We start from the raw sequence: 27,841 nt of genomic DNA, 5'->3' as shown, positions 1-27,841 counted from the left end.
CCCACCGCCGACTCCTCAGAGCAGCTAGGGATGGGTGTTGTCCACAGCCTGAAAACAAGAGTAAATGTCACGGTGACGCTGTTCTGAGGTTAATCCTAAGGCACATCATTGGAACAGACTGGAGGGAGCTTTACTCTTCATTGTAATCATGCTGTATCTAACCTGGGAGTGGAGTGGGCCTTTGGCGTAGCGGTAGCATCCCCGCCGCTGGGCCAGAAGGCGTAGGGTTTCGAACCCCGCTCCAGACAGTCCCGGCAAGTGGAGTCGGAGCTCCGACTCTAAATTCTGGGTTGACATCCAGCAGGATACTTGCGTCCGTGGGTGGGTGTGGGTGGCCCCCCCCTCGTATGGGTTGTGGGAGCCCGTAAAACCCTCCTGCCATAGGACTAACCACTCTAATGGCTGGTACGAAGATGGTTACAGTCATGGAAGGAGCGTTAATCGCAGCCAGAAATCCTTCCACCACTTCATACAGTTCCCCAAAGGGAACAGTATGAAGACACGTACGACGACGACGACCTGGGAGTGCTTGATGTGGACACTGGGAGCTTGAAATGGACTTGCGTTCCGTTTTCTACCTCTGCAACTGCAGGAACCACAGATAAGAATCTGACATTGGCGAATAAATAAATAAACTTGCCAGAATATATTTTAAAAAGCATCTCCATAAATGATGATGCCAGAGAGAACAGGTAACACTTTTCAGATAGGAGCTGAAAAAAATGTCCCAAAAAAAGGAGCACAACTTGGCCCTGAAGTATTTTAAAATTATTTATTGAGAAAGCAAGGTGAAGAGACAAGGCTCGAGAGCGGAACACCACCAAAGTTGAAGAGAGTGAAGGAGATGACGTCAATCACAAAGACGTGGTTAGATAACTCTAAACTTGGGTTCAAAGGAAAGAAGAGAGAATGAATTTGCATTAATTTAGCATCTTTCCCGTCCTCCGGATGTCCCAAAGTGTTTCACAATCAATGAATTGTTTACGAAGCGCATTCACTGTTGTTATGACCATTTAGGACTGAGATGAGGAGAAATTTCTTCACTCAGAGGGTGGTGAATCTTTGGAATTCTCCACCCCAGAGGGCTGTGGATGCTCAGTCGTTGAGTATATTTAAGACAGAGATCGATAGATTTTTGGATATTAAGGGAACCGAGGGATATGGGGATCGGGCGGGAAAGTGGAGTTGAGGTAGAAGATCAGCCATGATCTTATTGCATGGCGGAGCAGGCTCGAGGGGCCGAATGGCCGACTCCTGCTCCTGCTCCTAATTCTTATGTTATGTAGGCAAATGCAGCAGCCAATTTGTGCACAGTAAGTGATGTGCCTCAATGAATCCGAGACTCAACGTTAACGGAGCAAAGCAAGGCTTTTATTAACTCAGAAAGTAATACACAGTGGAGAAGTGTCTCTCATCCAGAGATCTGCTGTACTGCCTGTGAGACACGCTGGGGCCTGCTTAAGTAGGGCCAGGTATGGGCGGAGCCCTACACACAATACAATGCAGGTAAGGAAATGAAACTGAAACTACACTCCCCTGCTTGTCACAGTCACAGGCACAATCAAACACAGGGAATACAGCGTGCCTGATGAATGGCATATTTCATCACAGTAAGGTTCCACAAACAAAAATGAGGTAAGTGAGTAGATTATCGATGGTGTTGGTCAAGCGATGAATGTTGGCTAAGACTTGGGGAAAATTTCCTGCTTTTTTTTTGAGAGAGGAAAGCCTATAGATTGTAGGAGAAAAGAGTAATTAGGAGAGGCGATGCAATAGCTCATTAACTCTGATATTAATTTAATTTTAATTTGCCTTCAACTTCCATTTACTTTACCTGCTAGAGTTTGCCTTTCAGTGCAAAATGGAATCTGGTATCATTTAACACCTTACAAGAGGCTGTTTTAAAGCTAAGTATGGGTCAATGAAAAAAGGTGGTTGTTGGACATTCAATGAATAAAAATCGCACGTCCAGCTCCACACGCTGTGCTGTACTTAAAAAGCTAAGTGATTTTTTTTTTTCATTGTGCAGTGATGAATGCAGTAGTCAATTTAGGTAGCATGCATCTGAGACTCTGCAGTTAACAAGCCTATTATAAATGCGTTTCTGTTTACTGGGATTCTTCTACTGTGCAGATGGTAGTAGTCCCGTTGATTGATTAGCCCCTGCCTTTACTATCAGATACACTTTATGGATTAATCGATAGACAGGAAAGGCTCACACTTAAATCATGTCAGCCATATTGAACAGCTGCTTTCACAATTATCTTTTCACGTGTGCCGAGGACTTTTTTCAGTCCCCGCGGCTAGCAAAATAGGGACTGTTGCTTCAAATTGCGAATGTATGTGTGTGCTTCGTGTGTGTGTGCTTTGTGTGTGTGCACACGCGTGTGGCGTTAGTCACTGGGAATAAGATTGCAGCCCAGCAAATTTGCTTTAATAATTTGCGGTGCAGCTTTGGTCATTTTTAGTGTCTGCCTGTGCGTTCATCAAGGTCAAGAATGACAGAGCGCCGGGCAGAACATTTATCTTCTTTGCGTCCCGCGATAGTACATAGCGCTCCAAAAGGGACAGTGCAGTTCCCTGTCTATTACTGTGACAATGTGCCTCAACCCCCGAGTTCGGAAGAGTGCTGTCTCACTAAACCAGCACGGCATTCTCCATTTCCCGCACTCGACAACGACAACTTGTATTTATATAGCGCCATTAACATAGTAAAACGTCCCAAGGTGCTTCACAGGAGTATTATAAGACAAATAAATTGACACCGAGCCACATAGAGAAATTAGGGCAGGTGACCAAAAGCTTGGTCAAAGAGGTAGGTTTTAAGGAGCGTCTTAAAGGAGGAAAGAGAGGTAGCGAGGCGGAGAGGTTTAGGTAGGGAATTCCAGAGCTCAGGGCCTCGGCAACAGAAGGCACGGCCACCAAAGGTTGAGCGATTATAATCAGGGATGCTCAAGAGGGCCGAATTAGAGGAGCGCAGATATCTCGGGGAGGGGGGTGGAGTGGGTGGTTGTGGGGCTGAAGGAGATTACAGAGATAGGGAGGGGCAAGGCCATGGAGGGATTTGAAAACAAGGATGAGAATTTTGAAATCGAGGCGTTGCTTAACCGGGAGCCAATGTGAGCACAGGGGTGATGGGTGAACGGGACTTGGTGCGAGTTAGGACATGGGCAGCCGAGCTTTGGATGACCTCAAGTTTATGTAGGATAGAATGTGGGAGGCCAGCCAGGAGTGCTGGAATAGTCAAGTCTAGAGGTAACAAAGGAATGGATGAGGGTTTCAACAGCGGATGAGCTGAGGCAAGGGCGGAGACGGGCGATGTTACGGAGGTGGAAATAGGCGGTCTTTGTTAAACTGAGTAAACTCTGAGTGCGGTTGCCAGTTTACTGCCTGGCGTTCGACTTAAGGACAGGTCCATGGTCTGAGAGCTGGATTTTAGCTGCCCCTAAATGTTTCTCTCCAGGCACGTAAGGGGTGATTTTGCTAATGGGGAGCTTTTGGAGGCGGGACCCCCAAATGTTGGGTTTCAGTCCCGCCTCCATCAACTTCTGGCCAACCCACGCTATTTTCCCTTGATTGACTTTGTTAAGCCCGCCCAGTGGGCTTAGCAGGCCAATTAAGGGAAAGCCAGTTACAGAGAACGTCAGCCTATGCCGTTTCATCTGAATTGTCATCGTTTGACAGCTCTGTGAAGCTGTCAAACAGTGACATTCCCTGTAGTTTGATGAGTTCTTGAATTCAAGACCTCATCAAACCTCTTTCTTTTGCAGAAATGAGATGGTTGTTGCATTGGAGAATGCAACGGCCATCTGTCATCTCCAACGGGGAGGTGCGAGACTCTCCACATACCCACCGACTGAAGCCTGCAGGGAGAAACAAAGGTAAGTAATCTTTTACTAACACTTTGCACTTACCTCAGATACTCACCTCTACACTCTTGCACCCATCACTTACCTTCACACCACACTTTTGCACCCCCCCCGACCCCCGCAGATCCACTACTCGCCTCGCTGAGCTGGCGGGTTTTGGAGCCTTCGGGAAGCCCGCACTTGAGAGGGCAAAAAGGGGATAATCCTATTTTCTGCCCGTTAACTACCTGTTAACAGGCTATTAATCCCTTCCCGCCTCCAAGGAGACAGGACACAGCGTGGGACGGCTACCTGCCTCCTGGGGAGATGGCATGGAAGCGGGTTGGGGGCAGGTTGGGCACCCGCCCCCAAATTCTACCATTTTCCCGGCAGTCCATACCCGCCTCCCCAGGGCTGGCAGGATCGTGCCCGTAGAATCTGTATCCAGTTGCACAAGATACAAAAAAAATGACAAAATCTATTGGATCATATGGAGAAGAACACAATTTAAGATACTTCATTCTTGCAACTTTGGAAATATGGTTTTGCAGCAAAGAAATAAGCGTATGTTGATTGAGATAAAGAGTTCATAGCATCAGACTCAGGTGTGATATTCATTAATAAACGTTAGTCAGTTAATGACTATAAGCTCTTCAAAAGTGAATCATTTCACTCTTAAGTGTTCTGTTGGAGGTTTGATCAGTGCTGTAATAGATTCACTGATGCTTCTGTCCAATTTTCATCAATTATTCCAAAAATCTTATTTCCAGCTTGTGGCGATTTAAGTAGGATTTAATTGGTCGTGTGTTTTTTTCCTTTGCCTTGGACATATTGGCCGCTAAGAGCTGTTCTGGGTTAGGTGCTGTTCATAGTTTACTTTTGAAAGGAGCGAACCACTACAGCTATAATATCAGTTATGTTCTAGCTCACCTCATCTTATTTAACTGCCAAATTATCAACTACAACACACACACATGCTCATCCACTCACTCACACACTTCTTTCTCCAACATAAATCCAGATCACTAACAGTATGTGCAAACTCAGTATCATTTCCCATTTAAACCACGTTATTTCAATCACTGGAAACACTCAAGCAGGTCAGGCGGCATCTGCAGAGAGAGAAACAGAGTTAACGGGGGTGATTTTCACTCGGAAGTCGGGAAGGAGGCAGGACTACAACTTTCGCGGTTGTAGTCCCGCCTCCATCGAGATGCGGCCAAGCCACGTGATTTTAACTTGATTGACCTTGTTGAGCCCACACAGCGGGCTCGGCAGGCCAATTAAGGGCCACTCGGCAACAGGTGACGTCACAGACTGAAATTTCATCTGTCAAGAGCTTTTGACAGATGAAATATCAACGTTTCACAGCTGTTTGAAGCTGTCAAACACTGACAGTCTTACTTCTAACCTGAGTCCTTCTACACAGACTCAGTTAGAAATCTCTCCGGCACAGAAAGCTGCAGGCTGTCACTTTTGACAGTTCGCAGCCATTCTGCTTTCTGTGCCGGTTAGATGATGGACTCCCGAAACCTAGAGGAAGGAAGGCTAAAAAGGTAAGTACAGGTAATTTAAACTTCTTCACACACTTTAGACACACCAAACACACTTACCTTTGTACTCATGCACCCATCACTCACCTGAACACCGACATCTCGACCCCTCCAAGTCCTTCAACCCGACGGCCCGACTCCTCTAACTTGGCGTAGTTTGGAGCCGTCGGGAATCCCACACTTCAAGCTTTAAAATAGGGATTAGGCTAAAAACTGCCTGTTAACTACCTGTTAACAGGCAGTTAATTGGCACTAATCCCTTCCCGCCTCGGGTCGGCGGGTCCCAGTGCGGGGTGGGTACCCGCCTCCTTTGAAACTTACATGGAGGCGTGTTGGGGGTGGGATGGTGTTGGGACCCCCAAATTCAGGACTTTAACCCCCTGCACGCCTCCAATCCCGACTCCACGGGTCAGTTAAAATGTTCCAGGTCGATGGCCCTTCATCAGAACTGGCTGATAATTTGGCGCCAGTTCTGACGAAGGGTCATCGACCTGAAACGTTAACTCTGTTTCTCTCTCGCGACAGATGCTGCCTGACCTGCTGAGTGTTTCCAGCATTTTCTGTTTTCATTTCAGGTTTCCAGCAGCTGCAGTATTTTGCTTTTATTTCAATCCCTGTTGATGCTCCCACATGTAGTGAAAATGTAAAGTAGCTCATGGCTTTGTTGCCAGTTTGAGCAGGGCGTCTAAATTCAGATATACAAGTCCAGTTGTGTAACAAATCTCCCCAAGAAAGGAACGTCAGCATGACATCAAATGCATTTTCTGACTTCAAACTAATGAAGACATTTTGTCACCTATGATGTGGTTCCACATCATTAACTGCGCTGCCTTCTATCTTTCTCTCTCCGTTACTGTGACAACGTGCCTGGGCTCCTAACCGCAGAAGAGCACTTTCTTGTTAAACTGACACGGCATTTTAGGGACAGAATTCCTGGGGTGGGAAGAGAGCGTAACTCAGGTCGGCTGCCTGTTGGGAGAGGGTGGGGAGGGTGGCCGGAATCCAGATCTTCTGGGTTTTCACCCCCAATGAAAATCTGCTCAGAAATTTATGGTAGCGGGAGGGAGGGACACGAGTCTCCTGCCCATTCCCATGACATCCTGCAGTGACTTTGTGGGTGTGTTCCCTGACTATCCTGGGAGATTCCGCCCATTTGCCCTCCTAGGCCCAGTGGAAGAGCAGGTGACGGATTTCAAAATGGGTCTTCCCAAGCTTTGAAACATTTGAGAGATTCCGGGACGTTGATCCCACGGGGGATTGGTTAGCTCGCAGTACAGGGCCTGAATTCCCTTCAGGGAAAAAGAATGGTCAATTTTTGACCTTGCCTCTTCGGCCTTTTGAGGGCCTCTGGCTCCTTCCATTGGAGTAGCGGGATTCTGCCCCAACTTTCAGCCACTTCTTCGGTACGGTACCTCTGTTGCGCCTCTACAAGCCTCTGAGATTTAGGACAGGGTCAATGTTCTCTCCAGCAGGTGGCTAGGAGTCCTGTTCTACTGCACCTCCAGCAGCATAGCAGGGTCCCTGGAATATGAGCCCCTTTACGATTTCCAGCACACACTCAGTGAGGATGTTAAATTAACGGCAATTAGTGTCGAGTTCGAGGAGAGATTTACCATCAGTTGGGGTGAGGCTACCCAGACACGTTGCTTGGAAACTTAACAGCAAATAGGACATTTAAGAGTAGATTTGGCCCTGAGCTCTGGAATTCCTTTCCTAACCCTCTCCGCCTCTCTCTCCTCCTTTAAGATGCTCCTTAAGACCTACCTCTTTGACCAAGCTTTTGGTCATCTGTCCTGATATTTCCTTCTGTGGCTTGGTGTCAATTTTTTTTTTTATTGATAATGCTCTTGCAAAGCGCCTTGGGATGTTTTGCTACGTTAAAGGCACTGTATAAATGCAAGTTGTTATTGATTTGACCTATTTGCACTTCCGGTACAGTGTTGTACAAACATATGAAAAAGACCATCTGATCCATCAAGCCTGCCCTATCCAGATATGGGCCTTGATTTTAATTCGGGGCAGGAGCGGTGCATGCGGGGGGAGCGAGAAACCTGCATGCCAAGGCCCGGAGAGATTTTGACTCCCGGTCCTCATTTCCACATGTGCCAGTATTTCATTCAGCTATTGCTGGTTTTTGGTTCAATCTATAACTATAGGCAGTGACAGGCTTATATTCGCTAGAGTTTAGAAGAATGAGAGGGGATCTCATTGAAACTTATAAAATTCTAACAGGACTAGACGGACTAAATGCAGGAAGGATGTTCCTGATGGCGGGGGAGTCCAGAACCAGAGGTCACAGTCTAAGGATAAGGGGTAAGCCATTTAGGACAGATATGAGGAGGAATTTCTTCACCCAGAGAGTGGTGAACCTATGGAATTCACTACCACACAAGGCAGTTGAGGCCAATTCATTAAATATATTCAAGAAGAAGTTAGGTATATTTCTTAAGGCTAAAGGGATCAAGGGATATGGGGAGAAGGCAGGGACAGGGTACTGAATTTGGATGATCAGCCATGATCGCATTGAATGGCGGAGCAGGCTCGAGGGGCCGAATGGCCTACTCCTGCTCCTATCTTCTATGTTTCTATGTTTCTATGTGATGACAGAAGGTGGTGAATCTTTGGAATTCTCTACCCCAGAGGGCTGTGGAGGTATATTCAAAACAGAGGTCGTTAGATTTCAAGGGATATGGCGATAAGGCCGGTGAATGGAGTTGAGGCAGAAGATCAGCCATGATCGCATTGAATGGCGGAGCAGGCTCGAAGGGCCAAATGGCCGACTCCTGCTCCTATTTCTGATGTTCTTATAAGGAATGCTTCAGACCCAGGGCTCCCAGCAGATCTCACATGGAGTGCAAACCTGGGAAATAACAAGAATCCAGGCATGATTTTCCATCCGTTCATTTTAATAAATGGAAAACAGTGGATTCTTTAGATAATCCCGACATATGCCACTCCTCTGCTGGAAGGATTGGATTGTAGAACCACCTCTGAATCACGTGATTAAAGCCACATTTTTGGTAACTTGCCAAAAACACCATAACCGCTTCGCCGGGCCAACTACATAAATTCCTACCATCTTTGCTACCATATTTTGAAGTCTAAATGAGCCATTATTAAAACTTCTGCCTAATCTTACCACAGCATATGGATTACCAAGGACATGTCCAATGAACCACCGCTATTTCTTTACCATATTGCAGCATTTCCTGGCAATTGTAAACAAACCTGGAGCTCGTGTGGAGCATAAATGCCGGCATAGACCAGTCGGACCGAATGGCCTGTTTCTGTGCTGTAGATTCGTGGTAATGTGAAAGAAAGAACTTGCCTCTATATATAGCACCTTTCACAAACTCAGGTTGTCCCAAAGCGCTTTACATTACCAAGTTCTTCTTCTTCTTAGGCAGTCCCTCGGAACCGAGGATGACTTGCTTCCACATTAAAAATAAGTTCGCAGGTGACTGATGAGTCCAATGCGGGACCTACAGTCTCTGTCACAGGTGGGGCAGATGGTGGTTGACGGGGCGGGTGGGTGGGTGCTTGGGTTAACGTGCGCTCCTTGCGCTGCCTGCGCTTGGCTTCCGCTTGTTCCCGGCGAAGAGACTCGAGGTGTTCGGCGCCTTCCCGAATGCTTCTCCTCCACTTTGTGCGGTCCTGGGCCAGGGATTCCCAGGTGTCGATGGGGATGTTACATTTTTTCAAGCAGGCTTTGAGGGTGTCCTTGAAGCGTTTCCCCTGCCCACCTGGGACTCTCTTGCCGTGCCGGAGCTCCAAGTAGAGCGCTTGTTTTGGGAGTCTCGTATCGGGCATGCGGACAATGTGACCCATTCATCGGAGCTGATCGAGCGTGGTCAAAGCTTCGATGCTGGGGATGTTGGCCTGAGCAAGAACACTGACGCTGGTGCGCCTATCCTGCCAATGGATTTGCAGGATCTTGTGGAGGCAGCGTTGGTGGTACCTCTCCAGTGCTTTGAGGTGCCTGCTGTACATGGTCCATGTCTCTGAAGCATTCAGCAGGGCGGGTATCACTGCTGCTGTGTAGACCATGAGCTTAGTGCCGGGTTTGAGGTCCTGGTCTTCAAACACTCTCTTCCTCAGGCGACCGAAGGCTGCACTGGCACACTGAGAATGTCAGTGTTTGACAGCTTCACAGAGCTGTCAAACGATGACAATTCATCTGTCAAAAATTTGAAACGTCATACGTTGATGTTCTCTGTAACCGGCTTCCCCTTAGTGGGCGGGCTTAACAAGGTCAATCAAGGGAAAATAGCGTGGGTTGGCCACAAGTCGATGGAGGCGGGACTGAAACCTGACAAGTGGGTGTCCCGCCTCCAAAAGCTCCCCATTGACAAAATCTAGCCCTGTGGTGCAATAGAGGCTGCTAAGAAGTAATTGCAGGCCAAGCATCACAGCAAGTGCTGTATTTGGGCTCTTCCCACACTATCAAGATTGCCTGTGGTTAGCGACTCCAGCGTTCAAATGTACTGTCTGTTATATCAAAACAGGATGTATTAATAGTTAATGAGCTCCGCATAGTTTATGAATAGATGTGGCTGAATGATAAGGCTCCTCGTTAATATTCAGTTCTTTCACTTATATGCATAAACGATGAGTGGCTCATGAATACTTAATGAGCGAGCACACTGCATCGGAAGGACACTCCTTCAGCGACTAACATTGCTGCCCACCGCCCCCCCCAACCCTCCCCCCCCCCCCACCACCACCACCACCACCACCACGGGTCCATCACCAGGAGAACATTCCTGCCTCAAAAATTTCAATGCAGGATTCCACCAAAGGTAGGCGGGCAATGTTCCCTCTAAGCTGCGCGGCCGCATATTGCTCGGCAGCTCCCGCGCAGCCGGCTAACCGGCTTTTGAATAGGGAAAAACCGCGCACGGGCGGTATTTTGAATGGGCCGCGCAGCACCTTAAAGGGGCCACGCACCCAAAAAAAAATCCCAAGGGATCATTGGTCGGCGGATGATAATAAATGGGCAAAGTCACGATTTGCAGTTTTCTTGGAAAATGATTCCCAAAACGTGGGTTAAATAAAAAAAAACACAATTGGGTATAATTAAAATATTTATTCAGCCACTCTTAAAGCAGTGATCCTGAAAATGGGTTATGGGCATTGAACTAGAGCCCCTGGAACCCTCCCTAGATTGTTGAAAAACCTATCATTTCAGCATGTTTTTAGCGAACTCACTTAATTCTCTTAACTTCACTCGATGTGTTCTTTCATCTATGAAGTGCATTGGGATGTTTTATTATTTTAACGGCACTACACAAATACAAGCTGTAGCTGCTGATTACCCATGACGTATTCATGAATTTTTATAGTCTGTTCTGATTGAGGATCCATAACAGTTAATCAGTTAATATTTTCCAGGGCATCCATCAATGTTAAACTATGCAATTCAAGTTTATGGACATTCAGGACTATTAGTTGTGAAAAAGCGAGATCCAAGTATTGTACAATTGCAATGTCTGTGAACCTCTTCCCTCCCTCAGATCTTCCCTCACTCCTTCAATCTATGGGCTTTTACAATCCATATGTGTCATCATCTAACCATTGCGTATTGATTCACCTCATCTGTTCGCCCACTACAGAGGAAAACTGTTAAATGAGTAATGATTTTGTCAAGTAATTTCATTTCCCTCAACCGTTCTCTTGCTTTTTCCGTTTTAACTGCTGCATCAAGTCTGGCGAGAAGCAAACAATGGAACGCCAACTGGATTGCAATGACAGTAGAAACATAGAAACATAGAAGATAGGAGCAGGAGTAGGCCATTCGGCCCCTCGAGCCTGTTCCGCCATTTAATGAGATCATGGCTGATCATCCAAATTCAGTACCCTGTCCCTGCTTTCTCCCCATATCCCTTGATCCCTTTAGCCTTAAGAAATATATCCAACTCCTTCTTGAATATATTTAATGAATTGGCCTCAACTGCCTTGTGTGGTGGAGAATTCCACAGGTTCACCACTCTCTGGGTGAAGAAATTCCTCCTCATCTCAGTCCTAAATGGCTTACCCCTTATCCTTAGACTGTGACCCCTGGTTCTGGACTTCCCGACCATCGGGAACATCCTTCCTGCATCTAGTCTGTCCAGTCCTGTTAGAATTTTATAGTAGCATGAAAACAGTCACACAGTGACCCGATAGAGGTCTTCAGGATTATGAAAGGGGTTGATGGGGTAGACATAGAGAAGCTGTTTCATCTTGCAGGCGAGACCAGGACTAGAGGCCATAAAGGGAGTGACTATGACTCTGGAACACTTACTGTAGCTGAGGGCATCTTTTTGTGTTCTCGCCGTCCTCAGTGAGTCATGCCTCTTCGTTGGTAACGACGATTTATCGTCGGCGAAAGCGACTCCGAAAGCAACATGAAATGGAGACCGATCTGCGTAGATCGGTGCCCGAGCAGACAAGGGCAAAAAACCACTCAAACATTGTGTCGTGGTCAGCCTCGAGGGGTTACACCTACCCGGATGGGACTGGGCCCAGATTTTAAAAAACCTCCCCGCGGATGTGTTTGCAGAGACACAACGCGCTTAAGCGCTTCTGCTGCACAATTGCTAGGTCTATGTCTGGCTAAAAGATCAGCTAAAATGTCCTCATCCACTCAGACCGAGGATGAGGATCTGAGACGCAGAACATCTTTCTACCTGCACGGTAGGGACCCGGGTTCAAATCCGGCCTCGGGTGACTGTCTGTGTGGAGTTTGCACATTCTCCCTGTGTTTGCGTGGGTTTTCTCCGGGTGCTCCGGTTTCCTCCCACAGTCCAAAGATGTGCGGGTTAGGTTGATTGGCCATGATAAAAATTGACCCTTAGTGTTAGGGGGGATTAAATACGTGGGGTTACGGGGTTACGGGGATAGGGCTTGGGTGGGATGGCTGTTGGTGTAGGGACCGGGTGCTAGGGTTTGGATGATCAGCCATGACCTCGTTGAATGGCGGAGCAGGCTCGAAGGGCCGAATGGCCTACTCCTGCTCCTATCTTCTATGTTTCTATTGGCAACCGATTCCAATAGCCAGAGTCCAAGGAACGGACAAGCCAAAAGGCGACGACGACGATGGAGCAGTGGATGAAGAAGACCCCATTTATTCAACAGTGCGGAGGTCATTGCCTAGCATCCGTACCCAAACATTCTATAACCAAAGCCTATATGCACTCAAGGGATCGGAAGTAGAACCAGTTTTAAGCGATCTCCTAAATAACATCAGAAAATGCTGGAAAAATTCAGCAGGCCAGGCAACATCCATGGAGAGAAAATAGAGTCAACGTTTCGAGTGAACCCTTTGTCAAGACTAAAGAAGCACAGGAAATGAAATAGATTAAGAGGCCAGGCTGGGAGAGAACAAAAGAAGTGAAGAGACATGAAGAGGTATTCAAAACGAGACGAGATGGTGATAGGACCAGTGGAAACAAAAGACGGCTCTAGATTAGGTGTGAAATGTACTGGCAGAATGGGAGACAGCTCGTTAAGCGATCTCCTCATGGGTCCAGGTACATCTGATGATAACACCTATTATGAAGGTGCACGGATCGAGCCTTTTTGTGACCATAACAGCCGGGCGGACGTAACAATCCATTATCCAACTGATGGCTTGTTCTGCCGTGGGTGCAACGAGTTATTTCAAACCGTTGGTCTGTTCGGAACCCAACTCCAGAGACAGCACCAAATCAAGTCTCTGAAGACCGTGTGCTCTAAATGCAACAAATCCGGCGAATATAGATCTATCGCCTGCCACTGTGCCAAATGTAAAGGTAGCGGGCTGCCAAAACCAGATGGCATATTCTCCTGCGTGGAATGGGAAGCCAAGTTTTCAACTCAAAATGGCCTCAGTCAGCACGAGAGACATGAACATCCTGCTCTGAGGAATGAGGAAAGACTAAGAGCACTCATTCCTCAGAAGAAACCTGGCAGGAAGACACTATGTTTGGTCGGAGGAGGAGGAGGAGGAGGAGACAACCCTCCTAATGGAACTAGAGGTACAGTTCCAGGGTTACCGAGATATAAACAAGAGAATCCGTAGCATACTGAAATCTAAAACAGATTTCAGATAAACGTCGTGTCCGCCATAAAGTGATCGAAAAAGCGACAACAATGGCCCCGGACAAGCCCACAGTGATGGGTGACGATCCCGGGCCCTCGGCCACGGAGGCGAATGTTGACACCGACCAATCTGCTGTACAACCTGTCCGGCAAAAAAAACGGGTACTGCGCCCACCGGGGAGCACCCCCTAAGCCCAGGGAGCTCGATGCCCAGCTTACAAGAGCTGAGGAACTCCTCCGCCACGGGAAAAGGCACAGATAGCAAAACCTTGGGCCTCGGTTTAAAAATCGAAAGAATCACTGAGTCAGTGATCGAGGAGTCTAAGCCTCTGAAGGCCACAAGGACACAAAATAAACCGAGTAATGTGAAAAAGCGCGCGAAGGGGCAACACCTTATAACTCCGGCGTCAAAAAGAGATGGGCCGCCAAGAAGACTGTGTATAAACGGGTACAGATAGTGTACCAGAAAGATCGGAAAAGACCGGCGCGGCAAATCAGGGGGGCACCAGCCACAGCAAGCTGTCCTCTGTGCAAGGAGGAGCTTGAAAAATGCTTCACCGAGGAGCTATCCAAGCCGAATTACAAGGCAAATATCAACAAATTTACAACATGCACAGGCCGGAACAATTACGGTGAACTAATGAGGGCCACAGAGAAAAAGGAAATCAAACAAGCACTTGTGGGCATCAGCGAGACAACCGCAGCCGGGCTAGACGGCATGAAAATCAATAACATCACTGATATAATGGGAGATGATGAGGCAGTTCTCCCTCGACTCTTTACTCTATGGCTCAAAACAGCAGCTACACCGGAGACACTGAAGAAAAGCCGAACAGTGTTGATTCCTAAAACTGAGAATGCCGAACTCCTTAAGAACATAGACAACTGGCGGCCAATTACTATCGGGCCACTGTTGCTCCGACTATTTACTAAAAGCATGGCCAAAGGCTGAGCAAAGCCGTCGAACCCAATCCCCGGCAGAAGGGGCTTTATAGCCGCCACCCCCGGATGCAATGAAAATATCGCCATCTCACGAAACATCATCAAGGGGGCAAAGAGGAACAAGAAGGAGTTGATTTGGCAAAAGCATTCAATTCAGTCGGGCACAAAATGATTTCCAAGGCACTTGGGGGGATGGGCGTGCCCAAGGAGTTTATTCACCTCGTCAAAGACCTATACACCAGTGATATACCTATCAATTCGTCCAATAAAAAGCGACGAGTTAGGAACGTAACTAAAGGTTTTTATTGACTAAATAACAGAGCCCACCCTCGTGGGTGATCGGGTCCAACAAGGAGGAATACCAGCCAGTCGACTACCTTTATACCTGGGCAGGTAGGTGGAGCCATGGGCGGAGTCGGAGGTGGTCAGCCCAGGTATAACAGCGCGACAAGAGGCGACCTCGTATAGTGATACAACAGTGAGAACAGTGAGAACAATACAACAGTGATAACTATAGTGTAACGATAGTGAACGATAAAAGTGGTTTACCACATTCACCACTTGTTTAGATTTGAGTCCGGCGGGGTGAAGTGTACTACCAGTTCTGGTATGTCAGTCTGTCCGGAGGCCTCGTAAGCCTCTCCGATCGTCGCAGCGGCGGTGCTGCATTATCCGGTGTTAATGCTGGTGTCTGCGTGGTCGGCGAAGGCTCGTGGGGTTCCGGCATGCCGTCTACCTGGGCTGGAATTGGGGGGGTGGTGGGGGGGGGGTAAAGGTGGTGTCTCCGGAGTGCCCGAGGGTGCGAGGTCTCGTAAGGAGACAGTGTCCTCCCGCCCGTCTGGGTAAGCCACGTAGGCGTACTGGGGGTTGGCGTGCAGGAGGTTCACCCTCTCGACCAGGGGGTCCGTTTTATGGGCCCTCACGTGCTTTCGCAGCAAGACGGGCCCCGGAGAGGCCAGCCAGGTTGGTAGAGTGGTTCCCGTAGTCAACTTCCTGGGGAAAACAAACATTCGTTCATGGGGGGTGGCGTTAACGGCAGTGCAAAGTAGTGACCGGATGGAGTGCAGCGCTGTCGGGAGGACTTCCTGCCAGCGGGAGGTTGGGAGGCCCTTAGACTTTAAGGCTAAGAGGACGGCCTTCCATACCGTCGCGTTCTCTCTTTCCACCTGGCCGTTCCCTCGGGGGTTGTAGCTGGTGGTCCTACTTGCTGCAATACCTCTCGCTAGTAGGAACTGACGGAGTTCCTCGCTCATGAAGGAGGAGCCCCGGTCACTATGTATATAGTTCGGGAACCCGAACAAGGCGAAGAGGTCGTTCAGGCACTTGATGACCGTGGTGCTGGTCATGTCTGGGCAGGGGAAGGCAAAAGGGAAACGGGAGTACTCATCAACGATGTTGAGGAAGTACACATTGCGGTCAGATGACGGTAGAGGCCCCTTAAAGTCGATGCTCAGGCGCTCGAAGGGGCGGGTGGCCTTGATCAGGCTTGCTCTGTCCGGCCTATAGAAGTGCGGTTTGCACTCGGCGCAGGTCTGGCAGTTCCTGGTCATGGTCCTGACCTCCTCGATGGAGTAGGTCAGGTTGCGGGCCTTAATGAAATGGTAAAGTCTGGTGACCCCGGGGTGGCAGAGGTCATTGTGGAGGGTCTGAAGTCTATCAATATGCGCGCTGGCGCATGTAATTCGTGAAAGAGCATCAGGGGGTTCGTTCAGCTTACCTGGCCGGTACAAGATATCATAATCGTAGGTGGATAGCTCGATTCTCCACCTCAAGATCTTGTCATTCTTGATTTTGCCCCTCAGCTTGTTATTAAACATGAAAGCAACCGAACGTTGGTCGGTGAGGAGGGTAAATCGTTTCCCTGCCAGATAATGCCTCCAGCGCCGTACCGCCTCCACAATTGCCTGGGCTTCCTTCTCGACCGACGAGTGTCGGATCTCGGGGTCCTGTAGGGTCCTTGAGAAGAAGGCCACCGGCCTCCCCTCCTGGTTAAGGGTAGCGGCTAGGGCGAAGTCGGATGCATCGCTCTCCACTTGGAAGGGGATGGACTCATCCACTGCGTGCATTGTGGCCTTGGCTATGTCTCCCTTGATGAGGGAGAAGGCCGCGCACGCTTCCTCCGTGAGGGGGAAGGATGTGGACTTCATGAGGGGTCTGGCTTTGTCCGCATAATTGGGCACCCATTGGGCATAGTAGGCGAAGAGCCCCAGGGTTCTCTTAAGTGCCTTAGGGCAGTGGGGGAGGGGTAGCTCCATGAGGGGGCGCATTCTTTCGGGGTCGGGGCCAATGAGTCCGTTCTCTACTACACAGCCAAGGATGGCAAGGCGCGTGGTGTTAAACACGCATTTCTCCTTATTGTAGGTGAGGTTCAGCCGTTGGGCCGTACGGAGGAATTTCTCCAGATTCACGTCATGGTCCTGCCGGTCGCGGCCGCAGATGGTGACGTTATCTAGATAGGGGAATGTGGCCTGCAGTCCGTTCTGGTCAACCATCCGGTCCATCTCCCTTTGGAAGACCGAGACCCCGTTGGTGACACCGAAGGGGACCCTAAGGAAGTGGTATAGTCGCCCATTCGCCTCGAAGGCGGTGTACTGGCGGTCCTCGGGGTGGATAGGGAGTTGGTGGTAGGCCGACTTAAGGTCGATGGTCGAGAATACGCGGTATTATGCAATCTGGTTGACCATGTCAGATATGCGGGGAAGGGGGTATGCGTCCAGCTGGGTGTATCTGTTTATGGTCTGGCTGTAGTCGATGACCAGGCGATTTTTATCGCCGGTCTTAACGACCACGACCTGGGCACGCCAGGGGCTGTTGCTCCCCTCGATAATGCCCTCTTTCAGGAGGCGCCGCACCTCAGAGCTAATGAAGGCTCTGTCCCCAGCGCTGTACCGCCTGCTCTTGGTGGCGACGGGTTTGCAGTCGGGGGTGAGGTTAGCGAACAGGGAAGGTGGCGGCACCTTGAGGGTGGATAGGCTGCAGGTGTTACGCGGTGGGCGGTTTAACATTCGCTGGTTGTCGACTGTGAGTGGGGGGAGGGGTCCACCGTATGCTAGGGTTACACTTTGGAGGTGGGATTGGAAGTCCAGCCCTAGTAGGACGGCAGCGCAGAGCTGGGGGAGGACGAGGAGTTTAAAATTTTTATACTCCGTACCCTTAACCGACAAGGTCACAACACAGTAGCCGCTAATGTCCGTGGCGTGGGACCTCGATGCCATCGAGATTCGGTTGCGCGTTGGCAGGACAGGGAGGGAGTAGTGGCTCACCGTGTCTGGGTGGATGAAGCTCTCCGTGCTTCCGCTGTCGAACAGGCAGGTCGTGGCGTGGCCGTTTACTTTGATGTCCATCATCGACTTGGACAGGTGGTGTGGGCGGGCTTGATCCAGAGTGACGGAGGCTAGTGTGAAGGTAAGCGAGTCGTTGTCGTCTACGGGCGAGGCGGTCGTCGGGTCCGGGGGCCCGGTGGCAGTCGGGCGTGGTGGGTAAAATGGCGTCTCCCACGAGGTAGGACAAAATGGCGGAGAAGATGGCTGCCCCCATAGCTCACATGAGGCACTATTGGGGTCGGTTGCCTTGATCAAAGATGGCCGCCCCCATGACTCACGTGTGGGGATGCTGGCCTCAGTTGCCTTGAAAGAAGATGGCCGCCCCCACAGTTCGCATGAGGCACTGCTGGCCTCTGAAGATCCGCTCCTGCAGGCCTTAGAGAAGTGGCCTTTCTTCCTGCAGGTAGAGCAGGTAGAGTTCCTGGCTGGGCAGCGCGACCTCGGGTGCTTCTCCTGGACGCAAAAGAAGCAGCCGGCGGCCCGATCGCGGGTGCCCGATGTCGGAGCCGGTACCGGGGGTGGCGGTCCCGGTCGGGTCCGGGACGCCGACGCTGAGGTAGGTCCCGGGGGCGGCGCTGCGAAGGGTATTGCGGTAGGGGTCGGGCCCGAGTCCCAGGGTCGCGAGCAGTACCTGGAAAACGCCTCCTGGTCCTGAAGCGAGGGCTTCAGCTTTGTCCAGGTCGAGGTCTTTAGCTTCAAGCAGTCTTTGCCGTGAGTAGTCGGACCGTAGGCCTTTCACAAAGGCATCGCGGATATTATCTTCCGTATTTTCAATAGCCGTCACCGCTTTAAAGTCACAGTTCCTGCCGAGTGCTCTTAGCGCCCGTAAAAATTCAGCTACAGACTCTCCTGGTTGTTGCGGGCGGGATCTGAGGAGGTGCCTGGTGTACATGTAATTTACCGGGCTCCGGTACTGCTGTTTCAGTAGGTTGATAGCGGCCTCGTATGTAGTCGTGTCCTGGATGAGTGCGTATACTCTCGGGCTCGCTTGGGCGTTCAGAACTCTTAGTTTGGATCTCTGAGGGACGCCGGATTCTTCCAGGTAGGATTCGAAGCAGTCCAGCCAGTGTTTGAAGTTGAGGGCTGAATTTGCTGCCTGTGGGTTTAGATCCAGGTACGGTGGTTTGAGGGCTTGCAGCCAAGCCGGCTGGTGTGGCTGGTGTAGCCCGGTGTCTGAAAGCTGCTGTGGCTGTGCTTCTGGGAGGGCTCCTGGCTGGTCAGTAGTAGACATCTTTAAAATTTAGTCAATAAAATTGATATACCTATCAATTCGTCCAATAAAAAGCGACGAGTTAGGAACGTAACTAAAGGTTTTTATTGACTAAATAACAGAGCCCACCCTCGTGGGTGATCGGGTCCAACAAGGAGGAATACCAGCCAGTCGACTACCTTTATACCTGGGCAGGTAGGTGGAGCCATGGGCGGAGTCGGAGGTGGTCAGCCCAGGTATAACAGCGCGACAAGAGGCGACCTCGTATAGTGATACAACAGTGAGAACAGTGAGAACAATACAACAGTGATAACTATAGTGTAACGATAGTGAACGATAAAAGTGGTTTACCACAACCAGTACCTCAATGGTGAGAGGGTGACAGATCCAAGACAGATCTCATCCCCATAAAGAGAGGTGTCAAACAAGGTGATTCTCTCTCACCAATACTGTTTAATATTACAATGGACCCCCTCTTATGCTCGCTTGATCAAACTAATATGGGTGTGGCGATGTGGTTGAATAACAAATCTATCTATTGCTCATCGCTTGCCTTCGAGATGATATAGCAATCCTCAGTGACTCCTATGCGGGAATGACCAGAAACCTTAAAATCGCCCAGTCATTCTGTGAAAATACGGGGCTGGATATCAACACTAAAAAGACTGCTGGATTCCAGTTTATTAGTAAGGCCAAGACTATTCTTTACAACCACCGCGAGAATTGGTGGTTGAACAGGAATCCCGTGAGCTATATCCCCCCAGGGGAGACTGAGAAATATTTGGCAGCCCGAATTGATCCATGGGCAGGAGTCGCGGAAGATAAATGGGCTGATAAACTCGGGACTTGGATTGTGAGTCTGGAAGAATCCAAATTGAAACTCACCCAGAAATTTGAGCTTCTGAAGACGCACATCATCCCTAGGATATGTTAACGGCCCAGAAATTCCGGTCGGAGGCTTCCCGCGGCTGTAAGCCCCCGACCTGCACAAACAAACCGTGCCGACCGTAATGCTCTTGGCCGGCATAAAATTCCGTTGATGTGCCTCCTCAAACTGCCGGTGTGCAGGGCCCCAGTATCCCAGGGGCGCAGCTAGTTCGCAGCGTCATTGGGATCACATGGGCCATGGGGAGCCAATCGGAGCAGGGAATCGCCATTCATAGATTTGACAGGAAGACCTGTCAAATCTATGAATAGAGATCGGCCCCAAAACCTAAGTAAAACTTCAAATAATTTTTTTTTTAAACCATCACATTTTTAAAATGACTATAAATTACATAAATTAACTATTTTAAACAAAAATTTAAACTTTTGAAAAAAATAATTAAAGTTTTTAATGGGGCTAAAAATAAACTTACCGTTCTTTAAAGTATTTTAAAATGATAAATAAGTGTTAAAACATTTTGGCCTAGAAATTCAGTATAGCCACTTATGGGGCGGTAAAGTCGGGCGGCCGCTAAAGTTTGCGCCCGGCGCAAAGTCGCGCCCCGTTCGCCGATATTCAGTCGCATCGCCCCAAGAGGTTGCTGCTGCGCAAAAACAGGCGATGCACGACTATCTTTAGGCGCTAAGCTGGCGGTGCTGAGCGATACCCCCAAGGCCGGGCGCAGCGCAGGTGCGGCGAGTTCTTGATTGACGGCAGACACTCTGGCGCCGGTCATCTCTTAAAGGGGGAGGGTGTATTTGTTTGCCTGCCACGCCCTGCACACTGAAGCCCTCAACCTAGGCCTGACCACTTCAGCTTCACCTGTACAATGCCCAGGACTATGGAGAAGGCCAGGGCGAGAGCGCAGCGCTTCAGTGATGGTGACCTGAGGCTGCTGGTTGGCACAGTGGAGCGCAGGCGCCATGTTTTGTACCCAGAAGGTGGCAAGAGGCCGCTGCCCAGCGCCTACCGGAAAGCCTGGAGGGAGGTGTCCAACAGGGTGTCTTCCAACAGCGCGGTTGCCAGGACTCCTGTACAATGCCGGAAGAAGTTCAACGACCTCACTCGGATTGTCAGGGTGAGTACCCTTTCCAGTGTCCTCCTCATCCTTGCATGTGCACCTCACATTATGGGCAAAGGGACCTGAAAGCCCTAATGGCCAGCCCTCATCCAGCAGCTATGGGCCTGGCATGAAAATCAATTGCACATTCTGCACTTTACACTCTGTCCAAGCTATTCGACCGTGGGAGGCATTGCAGACAAGATCAGGGCTACACACTGTCCAAGCTATTCGACCATGGGAGGCAGTGCAGACAAGATCAGGGCTACACACTGTCCAAGCTATTCGACCATGGGAGGCAGTGCAGACAAGATCAGGGCTACACACTGTCCAAGCTATTCGACCATGGGAGGCAGTGCAGACAAGATCAGGGCTACACACTGTCCAAGCTATTCGACCATGGGAGGCAGTGCAGACAAGATCAGGGCTACACACTGTCCAAGCTATTCGACCATGGGAGGCAGTGCAGACAAGATCAGGGCTACACACTGTCCAAGCTATTCGACCATGGGAGGCATTGCAGACAAGATCAGGGCTACACACTGTCCAAGCTATTCGACCATGGGAGGCATTGCAGACAAGATCAGGGCGACACACTGTCCAAGCTATTCGACCATGGGAGGCAGTGCAGACAAGATCAGGGCTACACACTGTACTTAGAGGCCGTCCTTTCTCTTGCAGGCCAAGGTTGCGCACAACCGGCGCAACCAAATTGAGACCGGGGGAGGCCGTCCTGACCTCAAAGAGCTCTCCGACCTCGACCAGCGTGTGGAGCGCATTATGGGAGGCCGGCTGATTGGCCCCGTCACCACTGGAGATGCCGACCCTGTTCTGGGCACCAATGGTAAGGGCATCACCTTTTGGACCTCTCTCGTTCCACTTGCGCATCAGATCAGCATCCTTTGCCACTGTCCGACCAAAGCGGTGAATGGCACCACTCATGCCTCCCTCGCTGCCGCCCTGTCCTCACTCTAAAGCTACTCTTGTGCCTTCCTGCTTTCAGATGGTGAATCGCCAGGTGAGGAGGCGGGCCCTCAAGCTGCCACTGTCGGCCCTTCAGAAGACGAGGAGGAGGAAGAGAAAGCCGGCCCATCAGTGCCACTCTCAGCCGTGCCAGCCCATGGCGATGTAGGGGACACGTCTTCCCTGGAGGGGAGCCGGGGGGAAGGGTCGGAGGAGAGTGAAGCTCCGGGGCCCAGCGGCCTGCAGCAACGCGGGAGGGGTGGGGAAGCTCGGCGGACTTCTCCCCAGAGGGTGAGTGCGGCCTCCAGTCCTGCGACGGTGAGCGCAGAGGAGGTGCGCCTCCTAGAGGAAATGGCCGTCCAGGCTGAGCGCAGGCACACTGAGCTCATGGCTGCAGTGGGAAGGATGCCTGACTCCATAGAGTCACTGGCAAGGAGTGTCCAGGAATTCGGGGCAGCACAGGCCAGGAGTCTGCAACAATTCAGTGCAGCACAGGCCAGGAGTCTGGAACAGTTCAATGCAGCACAGGCCAGGAGTCTGGAACAGTTCAATGCAGCACAGGCCAGGAGTCTACAGGACATCAATGCAGCACAGGCCAGCAGTCTGCAGGACATCGCGGCAGCACAGGCCAGGAGTCTGCAGGACTTCGCGGCAGCACAGTCGGTTTCTAGCCAAGTGCTCAGTCGTGCCGTCCATTCACTGGCTGGTGTGATGCGGACACAGACCAGGGCCACACGGGCACTAACTGCTGCCACCCTCGCTGGATCAGCCAGGCATCGCCAGGGCACTCGCCGCGCAGCAGCAGCCCAGCAGTCTGTCCTTCAGCTGTTTGCTGCGCATGCTGCAGTGCTGGCCCGTGCGAGTGCCAATGTGTCAGGCGACCAGCGAGCACCTGCGATCTGCCAGGTTGCCACCATTCCTGCAGCCGACACTGCCACTCCGCCATTGCAGCTGCCAGGAGCTGCTGGACACACTGCTGCCGCCCAGCCAGAGTTGGAGCAGTCAGCAGCCGGCCACTCCAAGGCCAGAGCTGGTGCAGGCCGACCCCCAAGGGCATCTGCCGTCTCGCCATCTGCCCCTCAGCAGCCTTCCCCCAGCCTTGCTGCAGCCGCTGGGGTCCCATTGAGGAGGAGCTGCAGGGCAGGAAGGGGCCACTCGCGGAAGCGAGGTGGATCACCCTCGCAGGAGAAAAAGTAGAAGGTGTGGCCATGTGTTTTTTTTATATATGAGGCCGAGAAGGTTTTTTTTAATATATGAAGGCCGAGGCTGTTGTGTTTTTTGATATATGAAGGCCGAGACTGGTGTCTATCTTTTTTTGTGTAAGGCCGAGACTGGTGTCTTTCTTTATTTGTGTAAGGCCGAGACTGGTGTCTTTCTTTATTTGTGTAAGGCCGAGACTGGTGTCCTTCTTTCTTTTTGTAAGGCCGAGACTGGTGTCCTTCTTTCTTTTTGTAAGGCCGAGACTGGTAGTTTTGTGTTTTTGGAGGGGGCTTCTCCACATGAGCATGTAATGTGGGAAGGGCAGAGGTGTTCAATAAATTTTTGTTGTTAAATTGCAATGTGCATGGTTTTTTGGTTAAGTCCTGGTTGCCCTGCTCGGCTGAGGGCTTGTGGAGCGGCTACATTCATCTGCTGACATTGGCACAAGCCAGTCCCTGAGAGGGGGCCTAGAACCGACGTTCAATAAGCCGGCGACGGGCGGCCCTTGCACTTTGTGCCCCCCTCCTGTGCTGGTCCTCCTCCTCCTCCTCCTGCTCCTCCTCCTGAGGTGGTCCTCCAATCTGTGGTGGCAGTGGCTGAGTCCTGCGGATAGCCAGGTTGTGCAGCATGCAGCAAACGACCACGAAATGAGAGACTCGCTCCGGAGAATACTGCAGGGCTTCACTGGAACGATCGAGACAGCGGAACCGTTGCTTCAGGACGCCGATTGTTTGTTCGATGATGTTCCTGGTCGCTTGATGGCTCTCGTTGTATCGCTCTTCAGCAGGGGTGCTGGGCGCACGGAGCGGGGTCATCAGCCAGGTACACAAAGGATAGCCTTTGTCCCCGATAAGCCATCCTCGTGGGCGAGGCTGTGCCTGGAACATGTCTGCCACAGAAGTCTGTCGCAGGATGAAGGCATTGTGGCTGCTGCCTGGAAAGCGGGCATTGACAGCTAGGATGAGCTGCCTGTGGTCACACACCAGCTGTACGTTCAGCGAATGGTAGCCCTTCCGGTTGCGGTAATCCTCGGCATTCTCCAGAGGTGCCCGCAAAGCCACATGCGTGCAGTCAATGGCGCCCTGCGCCATGGGGAAGCCCGCGAATGCTGCAAAGCCCATTGCACGCTGTTGCTGCTTGTCAAGGGCCATGGAGAAGGAGATGAACTGACGTCTCCTTTTGAAAAGGGCATTGGTCACCTGGCGGATGCAGCAATGCACGGCGAACTGGGAGATGTTGGCAATGTCCCCAGTAGCGGATTGGAAGGAGCCGGTGGCATAAAAGTTGAGAGCCACCGTCACCTTCACTGCCACCGACAGAGACGTCCTGCTCCTCAGCTGTGGCTGCAGATCAATGGCAAGCAGCTGGCAGATCTCTGTGACCACCTCCCTTCTGAATCGCAGCCTCCGAACACACTGCTCCTCAGACATCTGGAGATAGGAGAACTGCTGGCGGTATACCCTGGGTGGGTAAGGCCTCCTTTGCCGACGCCTGTTGCCCCCTCTCCGTCTAACCAGGGCTGCCACTCTCTCACGGCGTCTGTGAGCCCTTTGGATGTAATTGAGAAAGCCTGCGTTGACGCCCATTGCAGCCCCCATAATATGCTGGCAAACAATGAGATGTCAATGAAGGCAAAAACTTTTTGAAAGCTGTGGCCTGAAGCCTAGAAGTACCTGTCCGAGTGTTGGGCCAAAGCAGAAAGCTATCTACCTTGGTCTCTCTCCAAAGATCCGTTTTGCAAGAAGGTGTGCTGCAAAATGGCAGCCTTTTATATTGCAGGATGAGTGCCCTTTAATTTGCGCCCCCCGCGCCCTGCATCGGCTGAGCACCGTTCCACTTCACAGTCGCTAGGGGCGCCAGGCGCACAATGGGGCGGCGCGACTGAAGTTCCGGTTGGGGGCGCACAAAGGGCGTTGCACGAGGAAATGACGTCATGATCTGCGCGCGCAGCTGAGCGCGCGCAAAGACATTGCGCCGGCGCTAAATCTCTAGTGAAGTTGGGGCGAGGTGCAGTTCGCACTGCGCCCGGGCGCAACCCGCCTAGCGCCCGACATCTACTCCTCCTAAGGCGCTAACGGCTGGCGCAGCCAACTGAATTTCTAGGCCTTTTTCTTTTACTGATATCAGCTCTTACCTTGTTAAAAACTGGCCCTGTGCCTGCTTTTCCAGGCGCAGCTGCTACTGACTTACCCGGACTGCATCAACCTCGAAAAAAACAGAAGTTCCAGGCGTACGCGCTGCCTCTCCGGCGCAGGCGTTTGACCTGCGAACCCCGTTCTTCAGAGAACGGAAGTTCCGGTTTCCAGCGCATGTGCAGTGCATGCGTGAAACCGGCACTTCCGCTGGCCCTACGGGTGAGTACACAGTGCGTACACACCCGTAGGGAACAGAATTTATGGGCCATTACCATCTTATCCTTACTGAGGCCTCTCAAAACACCTTAACTGAGCTAGATCAACGATCAAAAAGGTGGTAAAGGAAGTACTACATCTCCCTACTGATAGCACTGATGGAATCCTGTACTCTGCTAATAGAGATGGAGGCCTGGGCCTACCCAAGTTGGAAATCCAAATTCCTTCCGCGGTCATCAGGAAACTCGAGTCTCTCGAGGGCTCCAACCACGAGGTAATTAAATCATCTTTCCAATTCTGTGCAGAAAGCACCGTCGGCCCAGAAATTCGGGTCGGGAGCTTCCCGCGGGTGTAAGCCCCCGACCTGCACTTGCCTAGCGCGCCGGCCGTTGAGCTGTAGGCCCGCGTGGGGTTCCGATCCTGGGCCTGCTCCAACTGCCGGCGCGCAGTGCTTGCGTATCCCAGGGGCGCAGTTAGTTCGATGCGTCCCCTGGGATCACGTGGGCCATGGAGAGCCAATGGTAGCAGGGAATGCTTCATTCATAGATTTGACAGGAAGAGCTGTCAAACCTATGAATACAATTCAGCCCCAAAACATCACCAAAAATTCAAATAAATTTAAAAGAAACATCACATTTTTAAAATAACTATAAATTACATAAAATAACTATTTTAAACAATAATTAAAATTTTTTAAAAAATTAATTACACTTTCTAACGGGGCTAAAAATAAACTTACTTTTCTTTAAAGTATTTAAAAATAATAAACCTGTGAAAAAAATGTTTTAATTTTACTTAATTCACCACTTACCTTGTTAAAAGCAGGCCTTGCAACTGCTTTTTATAAGCGTAGCTGCTGGAGACTTACCCTCCCGGAGAAACCTGCAAAAAAAAACAGAAGTTCCAGGCGTACGCGCTGCCTCTCCAGCGCACGCGTTCGACCTGTGAACCCCTTCCTTGAAGGGAACGGAAGTTCCGGTTTACCGCGCATGCGCAGTGCATGCACAAAACCGGCACTTTCGTTGGGCCTACGGGTGAGTACCCAGTGCGTACTCACCCGTGGGTACCCGAATTTCTGGGCCACTTGGGCGAACCTCCAATGCCAGGGCTCTGGAATAAGGTATTACCAGAGTGACGGGACGTCTAACTCATGAATAAACTCATTTCACGGGGATGAAACAATCACGGTTCATCAAAGGTCTGTTATTAAGGTGCAACCTTTATCCAACTAGATGCACCCTATCCTACAGCCGAGCCAATATGATTAAAACTTGCAGAAGATGCAATGGAGCAAATGAGACCCTGGCACACATCTCTGGGAGGTGTCTGGCGGTTAAAAACGCCAGAATCAATAACAAGATCTTAGAAAATCTGAAAGATCTAGTTTCCAAATATGGATGGATGACATACACGGAACCCAGGATCATCGCAACGGACGGAACACTGTGGAAGCCAGACATAATATTCAAGAAATAACAACAGAAGATGCTGGAAATACTCAGCAGGCCAGGCAGCATCCGTGGAGAGAGAAACAGAGTTAACGTTTCAGGCCTGGGACCCTTCATCAGAACTGGAAAAAGCTGGAGATGTAACAGATATTAAGCAGGCGCAGAGACGGGGGTGGGGGGGGGTTGCGGGGGTTAGGAGGGGAGGAAGGAATTGAAAGAACATCCTGTACTTTTGTAAGAGGCGGGAAAGATAAAATGTTGCAAATGGGAGTGGCAAAAATCATACTGCATGAAAAATGGGGGCAGGGATAATTATCTGAAACTGTTGAACTCAATGTTGAGTCCGGCAGACTGTAAAGTGCCCAATCGAAAGGAGGTAAAAGGGCAGGTGTTGCATCTCCTGCGCTTGCACGGGAAGGTGCCAGGTGAAGGAGAAGGGCTGTTGGGGGTGATTGAGGAGTGGACCAGGGTGTCGCGGAGGGAGCGGTCCCTTCGGAATGCTGAAAGGGGAGGTGAGGGGAAGATGTGTTTGGTGGTGGGATCATGTTGGAGGTGGCGGAAATGGCAGAGGATGATCCGTTGAATGTGGAGGCTGGTCCACTCCTCAATCACCCCCAACAGCCCTTCTCCTTCACCTGGCACCTTCCCGTGCAAGCGCAGGAGATGCAACACATGCCCTTTTACCTCCTCCCTTCCCACTGTCCAGGGCCCCAAACACCCCTTCCAGGTGAAACAGCGATTTACTTGTACTTCTGTAATTTAATATACTGTATTTGCTGCTCACGATGTGGTCTCCTCTACATTGGGGAGACCAAATGCAGATTGGGTGACCGCTTTGTGGAACACCTCCGTTCAGTCCGTAAGGGTGACCCTGAGCTTCCGGTCGCCTGTCACTTTAATTCATCGCTTCACTCCCACTCTGATCTCTCTGTCCTCGGCCTATTACATTGTTCCAAT

This window comes from Somniosus microcephalus, chromosome 13 (genome assembly GCF_052327205.1).
Source record: "Somniosus microcephalus isolate GS21.2 chromosome 13, FLI_Smic_1.0, whole genome shotgun sequence".
Taxonomy (NCBI): Eukaryota; Metazoa; Chordata; class Chondrichthyes; order Squaliformes; family Somniosidae; genus Somniosus; species Somniosus microcephalus.
Note: the sequence above shows the minus strand (reverse complement) of the source record.